Below are 6,856 nucleotides of genomic sequence, written 5' to 3'. Positions count from 1 at the left end.
ATGATTGCTTTCATATTATTCAACCAAAGACATTTGATGTTTGAATTGTGTTAGTAAATGAACATTCATCTAGACATAGAGTCTGTTTAGGATTGTTTCCGAGCTTAAGGTTGATAGTTTGATTGATCGTTTGACATCCTTAGTTCGAAACTTGATCACCCGAGGTCTAATCCCTATATCCATGAGTTCTCTTTTCTCATAGTTAAGAAAGTATCATTTAGTTATTCCTTTTAGTTAGTTATAGTTTAAGAACCCTTTTAAAAACCATTGGTTGCACTTAGATTAAGTGATTACTTGCATTCTCGGTGCTTTGATATCTCTCAGAACTGGTTCGACAATCATTTATACTACAACATTTGTCTTAGGAGCCTTGAAAACTCCTAACATCAAATTGGCGCCGTTGCCAAATTCTGAGTAGATTTAAACATTGAGATTTAGTCAATTGCTTGAGACTAAGTCATTTTTATTTTCTTTTGTTACTGATTCTTTTTCACCTCCCTTTAATCTACAGGTGTATGAACTTGCGGAGCAAGGGTCCATCAAACCTAGTTCCACGAGCTGCAGACATCAGAGCTTTAGAGAGAGAGTGTGCTAGAAAGAAAAGAGAAGAAGAGCAACAGGCTCAACTGCAAAGACTTAACACTGATATGGGAGACGTTCATCAGCATGATGCGGCGTCAATGGCGCTAATAACAATGCTCCAGCTAACCAACAGCGAGCAGCTCGACCCATTGGCACTTACGACCGCCCCAACATTCATGGTCATAGATTGGGAATCCGAGCACCCGCTGTGGCAGCCAACAACTTTGAGATCAAATCAGGACTCCTCAACGTGATCGAGAACAACAAGTATCATGGCTTGGCTCTAGAGGATCCATTTGATCACTTGGACAGGTTCGACAGCTACTGTGGGTTGTCAAAAACCAATGGTGTGTCCGAAGATGCCTTAAAGCTCAAGCTATTCCCCTTCTCTTTGGGGGATAAGGCACGTCAGTGGGAGAAGTCTCTACCCAGCGACTCCATCACCACTTGGGATGACTGCAAGAAAGCATTCTTGGAGAAGTTCTTCTCTACTTCAAGAACTGCTAAGCTGAGAAACGAGATTTCCAGCTTCAACAGAAGAACTTAGAAGGCTTCAGTGAAGCCTGGGAGAGATTCAAGGGCTACCAAGCTCAATGCCCACACCATGGTTTCTCTAAGGAGAGTTGCTGAGCACATTCTACCGTGGTGCTCTTCCTAAGTACAGGGCCAGACTGGATACAGCTAGCAATGGGTTCTTCTTGGGGAGAACTGAGGAGGATGCAGAGGAGCTGGTTGACAACATGGTTAAGAGTGATGCAGTCTACAGTGGAGACCACGACAGAGGTAGTAGAACAGATGATAAGCAGACGAGGAAGGAGTTGAAGGCTCTACAGGATAAGATAGACATCCTCATTGCTGATAAAGCTACCCAAGAGCAGCTGCACTTTGTTGGCAACCCAAGCCAAGAGACACCAGTTGTTGTCCATGAAGTTGAGGGTTTGGAAGGTCAGGAAGAGCTGTGTTTCATCAACAACAATGGTAGCTGGTACAAGAAAGAGCCCAACTTTCAGTACAACAACTACCAACAGAAATCCTATTCCAACAACCAACATAGTGGTTATCAGCATCAGAATAATCAGCAAGGCAGCTATCAACCTTAGCAAAACCCTCCTCCTGGTTTCAACAACAAGGGCAACCATTCTTCCAAACAGCAATCTAATCCCTCTACCTCAACTCCTCAAGTCAGCAGCACTGAAGCTCTACTGAAACAAATCCTGGAGTCTCAAACAAGAAGTGAGAAACATGTTGGCTATGAGTTGAAGAACCTTCACTCAAAGATTGATGGGAGCTACAATGAGCTCAACAACAAGTTCAGAGCTTTGGAGAACCAGTTCGCTGCCATGAACACTCAACAAAATCGCCAACAAGGTTCTCTACCTGGAAAATCTGAGCAAAACCCAAAGGAAACCATGAAAGCTATCACTCTCAGGAGTGGTAAGGAGTTACCTCAGAGAGCTCTCACCAAAGATGCTGAGAAACAAAGTGAGGGGGTTGCCATCAACATAGATGATGAAGTGGTCATTGTTGATGAGAATATCGATGACGAGATCTTGGAGAAGATAGTGGAAGCCAAAGGAAAAGGAAAGGTTGGAGAAGAGAAGAAAACAGTTAAGGATGGTGAAGTTGTCACTCCTGCAAGTGAAAGTTCTTTTGTTCCTCCTGCCTATGAACCCAAGCTCCCATTCCCAGGTCGATTCAAGAGGCAGCTGCTAGAGAAGTACCAAGCTCTATTTGAAAAGCAAATGAGTGAAGTCCAGGTCACAATGCCCATTATTGATGCTTTCATGCTGATTCCTCAATACAGCAAGTTCCTGAAAGATGTTGTAGCTGCAAAGAAGAAAGAGATGGAGGGCATGGTGATTCTCACTCATGAGTGCAGTGCTATCATTCAGAGGCTTGTCATTCCAAAGAAGCTAGAAGATCCAGGATGCTTCACATTACCTTGTGCTCTTGGACCTATGGTATTTGATAGATGTCTCTGCGATTTGGGAGCCAGTGTCAGCTTGATGCCCCTATCTGTTGCTAAGAAGCTCGGCTTCACTCAGTACAAGAAGTGTAGACTTTCTCTGGTATTGGCTGATCGTTCACTGAAGTACCCTGTGGATATCTTAGAGGACCTCTCAGTGATGGTTGGAAATTATGAGATCCCTACAGTCTTTGTGGTGCTTGAAATGGGTGAAGAAGCTCAAGACCCTTTAATCCTTGGAAGGCTTTTCTTAGCAACAGCAGGAGCTATTGTTAATGTGAAAGAAGGCAAGATTGATCTCCATCTGGGTAAAGGGCACATTCTCCATTTTGACATCAATGAGGTAATGAGGAGGCCAACAGTTCAAGGGCAAGTGTTCTACATTGAAGAGATGGACGCCCTTGCTGATGAAATCCTTGAAGAGTTGTCACTAGAGGACCCTCTACAGCATGCTTTGACTGTAGAGAGAGAAGCTAAGGTGATTGAGAACCTGGAGAGTACTGCCTATGGGATGATACTAGATTCACACCAGGGGTTTGTCAGTAAGGATCAGTACGAGGAGCTTCCACAGATGGTTCACCAAGAAGTCTCAGCCACTCAGCAAGATGACTGGAGTGAGCTTAAGGCACCTAAAGTGGAGCTTAAACCTCTCCCCCATGGTGTAAGGTATGCATTCCTTGGTCCTAATGAAACTTATCCTGTCATTGTGAGTAGTGAACTTACTGAAACTGAGCTATCTGAACTTTTGAAAACGCTTAAAAGATTTAGAAAGGCAATAGGTTACTCACTGGATGACATCAAGGGAATATCACCCTCTTTGTGCATGCATAGGATACATCTTGAAGATGAATCAATGACTTCTATCGAGCATCAAAGAAGGTTAAATCCTAACCTGAAGGATGTTGTAAAGAAAGAGATTCTTAAACTCTTAGATGCTGGTGTTATTTACCCTATCTCAGATTCTAAATGGGTATCACCTGTGCATGTTGTACCAAAGAAAGGTGGTATCACTGTGATTAAAAATGACAAGGATGAATTGATACCAACAAGAACCATCACAGGTCATAGAATGTGCATTGATTACCGAAAACTAAACTCCGCATCTAGAAAGGATCATTTCCCATTACCATTTATTGATCAGATGCTTGAGAGACTTGCAAATCACCCATTCTATTGCTTTCTTGATGGGTACTCAGGATTTTTCCAAATCCCCATACATCCCAATGATCAAGAGAAAACGACATTCACATGTCCCTATGGTACCTTTGCATATCGAAGGATGCCATTTGGTCTATGTAATGCTCCAGCCACCTTTCAAAGGTGCATGATGTCAATTTTCTCTGATCTGATTGAGGATGTTGTGGAGGTATTTATGGATGATTTCTCTGTCTACGGATCTTCGTTTTCTGCTTGTTTGTCAAACTTGTGCAGGGTCCTACAGAGATGTGAAGACACCAACCTTGTGCTGAATTGGGAGAAGTGTCACTTCATGGTCAAGGAAGGGATTGTGCTGGGACACAAGATTTCAGAGAAGGGGATTGAGGTGGATAAAGCCAAATCGATGTTATGGTTGGTTTGCCCCCACCAAAGACAGTGAAAGACATCCGGAGTTTTCTTGGTCATGCTGGGTTCTACAGGAGGTTCATCAAGGACTTCTCCATGATCACTAGACCTTTGACCAGGCTGCTGTGCAAGGAAGCCACCTTCAGTTTTGATGTGGAATGTCTACAAGCTTTCAAGAAGCTGAAAGGTGAACTCATTAGTGCTCCAATTGTCCAGCCACCTGATTGGGATCTCCCTTTTGAGATCATGTGTGACGCTAGTGTACTATGCTGTGGGAGCTGTTTTGGGGCAGAAGAAAGATGGCAAAACCCATGTGATCTACTATGCCAGCCAAACCCTCAATGATGCTCAGATGAGGTATGCCACAACAGAGAAAGAGATGCTGGCAATTGTTTTTGCCTTTGAGAAGTTCAGGAGCTACTTGGTTGGGTCTAAAGTCATTGTCTACACATCATGCTGCTGCCTTGAGACACCTTTTGGCCAAGAAGGATGCAAAACCCAGGCTTTTGAGGTGGATCCTTTTGCTTTAAGAGTTTGATATAGAGATTAAGGACAAGCCAGGAGTTGAGAATGGTGTAGCTGATCATTTGTCCAGGTTGAGGGTAGAGTCTGGTATTCCTATTGACAAAGGACTTCCTGAGGAGCAGATCATGGCTATTGAAGCAGTAATAGAAGTTTGTGAGACTGGTAGGAAGCTGGAAGAAGTCAAGGCAACAGAAGAGAAGGAACCTTGGTATGCTGATTTGGTGAACTACCTAGCCACAGGAAGAGAACCTTTCAATCTTGTGGGCTATGCCAAGAAGAAGTTCTACAAGGATGTGAAGAGATACTACTGGGATGAACCCTATCTCTACATTCTCTGCAAGGATCAGCTTTATAGAAGAGTGGTTGCAAACGAGGAGATTAATGGGATCCTTACACAGTGTCATGGATCATCTTATGGAGGCCACTTTGCCACCTTCAAGACGGTTGCGAAAGTGTTACAAGCTGGATTCTGGTGGCCACATATGTTCAAGAATACACAAGACTTTGTTTCAAAGTGTGATTCTTGCCAAAGAAGAGGAAACATCACCAAGAGGAATGAGATGCCTCATAATCCAATCCTTGAAGTTGAAGTGTTTGATGTGTGGGGTATTGACTTCATGAGACCATTTCCATCATCTTTTGGAAACAAATACACCTTGTGGCTGTTGATTATGTCTCCAAATGGGTGGAAGCTATTTCAAGCCCCACCAATGATGCTAGAGTTGTAACCAAGGTGTTCAAGAGCATCATCTTTCCAAGGTTTGGAGTCCCAAGAGTTGTGATCAGTGACGGAGGTTCCCACTTCATTAACAAACTGCTTGAGGGACTTCTCAAGAAGAATGGTGTGAAGCACAAGGTGGCAACTTATCACCTCCACCCCCAAACCAAGTGCCAAGTTCAGATTTCTAACAGGGAGATCAAGTCTATCTTGGAAAGATTGTGGGGATCATAAGGAAGGATTGGTCCATAAGCTTGATGATGCACTTTGGGCTTATAGGACAGCGTACAAGACACCACTGGGCACCACACCTTTCAACCTAGTGTATGGGAAAGCTTGCCATCTGCCAGTGGAGCTTGAGTACAAGGCACTATGGGCAATAAAGTTGCTGAACTTTGACATCAAGAGTACCAAGGAGAAAGGATTTTTCAGCTACATGAGCTTGATGAGATAAGAATGGATGCTTTTGAGAACTCAAGGATCTACAAGGAGAAGACTAAAGCTTTCCATGACAAGAATATCCTAAAGAGAGAGTTTAAAGAAGGAGATCAAGTTCTTCTCTACAACTCTAGGCTGAAGCTATTTCCAGGAAAGCTTAAGTCAAGGTGGTCAGGTCCTTTCAAAGTCAAAGAGGTTAGGCCATATGGAGCAATAGTTTTGTGGAGTACTGATGGAAGAGACTTCACAGTCAATGGCAAAGGGTTAAGCTCTACATGGCTACTGCACCAGAGAAGATGGGGTTTCACTCCACTGTCTGACCCTACCCCGGCCTAATCTAAAAGAGACAAAGTCAGCTAGAGACTTAAAACAAGCTCACTTAGAGCTGGGAATTTGGGTCATTACCCGCGGGTCCCGCCCCGTTGACCCGCCGCGGGGCGGGTGCGGTCGATCGATTTACAAATTTCAGCATGCATGGGTGGGTGCGGGTTGAATCGATTTTTAAGCGGGGCGGGTGCGGGTCAACCAAATTTGAGTCGCGGGTATCCGCCGACCCGCAAAATAAAAAAATATTATTTTTTCTAAAATTTTTTAAATAAATAAAAGTAAAAATAAAAATATGTAAAAATATATAAATTAATGAAAATTATATAATTTAAAATATAAATGTATAATTTTTATTATAAAAGTAATTAATTGATAAAAAAAAATAATTATTTATTAAATTTAATATTATATGCGGGCCCCGCGTGCCTGTTACCGCAATCTTAGCGGGGGGGGTGCGGGTTTAACGATTTTTCTTTCGCGGGTTATGCGGGTCGGAATTTTGAGTTTAAAAATAGATAGATCCGCTGGTTGGCGGGTCATGCGGGGCGGGTTGACCCGCGAACCCAACCCTAAGCTCACTTGGGAGGAAGTCCCATGCGTATCCTGTATATATTGCATTGGTATTTTCATTTTCACTTTCATCTTATTGCATAAAAAAAAAAAAAAAAAGAGAAGTCGTGTGCAGGTGCTTGATCGATGCAGGTTGAGCAAAAATTGTGCGTGGGAGCGAGGTCTCA

At 43.2% G+C, this 6,856-nt stretch overlaps 1 non-coding gene across 1 annotated transcript; it reads right to left on the bottom strand.

The window, feature by feature from the left end:
* Window positions 1-1,087: 1,087 nt before the first annotated feature.
* Window positions 1,088-1,193, bottom strand: LOC125600024. The gene has a single exon (XR_007333589.1). It is a non-coding gene; the product is annotated as a small nucleolar RNA R71 (small nucleolar RNA).
* Between the last annotated feature and the right edge of the window lie 5,663 nt (window positions 1,194-6,856).

The sequence above is a fragment of the Brassica napus genome, unplaced genomic scaffold (genome assembly GCF_020379485.1).
Source record: "Brassica napus cultivar Da-Ae unplaced genomic scaffold, Da-Ae ScsIHWf_2097;HRSCAF=2749, whole genome shotgun sequence".
Lineage (NCBI taxonomy): Eukaryota > Viridiplantae > Streptophyta > Magnoliopsida > Brassicales > Brassicaceae > Brassica > Brassica napus.
Note: the sequence above shows the minus strand (reverse complement) of the source record. Positions and strands in the feature narration are given on the sequence as shown.